The following is a 360-nucleotide window of genomic DNA, read 5'->3' on the forward strand; positions in this document are numbered from 1 at the left end:
AGAAAACATTTAGCTCCCTCAGGGGCTCATGGTCAGCCCCTTTGGGTAGCCAGTGTGAAAGGGGCCAGGACTTCGGTCTAGTTTCTCAGGACAGGGATCTCCTTCTCCCATAACTCATGTGAATAGAGCCAGGAAGAGAGGAACAGGACAAATAGAGAGGCGTGAAGCAGCCTCCAGCACTGCCTGGTGCCTGACTATGTGGAGGGCTGTGGGGAAAGACCCCCCCAGGCTTCCACCTGCTTGCTTGATGGGTAGAGAAAGGATTTCTTGCGTCAGAGATTTCAGTCCCGACCCACCTGTGCCCCTCTTCCCTCAGCGTGAGGCGTTTCAGAGGTTGTGTTTGTCAGGGGGGCTGGCAGG

At 55.8% G+C, this 360-nt stretch overlaps 1 protein-coding gene across 1 annotated transcript in view; it reads left to right on the forward strand.

Annotated features, from left to right (window-relative positions):
- LOC104278023 (voltage-dependent L-type calcium channel subunit alpha-1S-like) overlaps positions 1 to 360 on the forward strand; it is a gene marked incomplete at its 3' end in the record, with an annotated part of 16452 nt that overhangs the window by 311 nt on the left and 15781 nt on the right. The gene's annotated exons all lie outside the window — the stretch shown is intronic.

This window comes from Apaloderma vittatum, unplaced genomic scaffold (genome assembly GCF_000703405.1).
Source record: "Apaloderma vittatum isolate BGI_N311 unplaced genomic scaffold, ASM70340v1 scaffold25008, whole genome shotgun sequence".
In the NCBI taxonomy this organism is placed as follows: Eukaryota; Metazoa; Chordata; class Aves; order Trogoniformes; family Trogonidae; genus Apaloderma; species Apaloderma vittatum.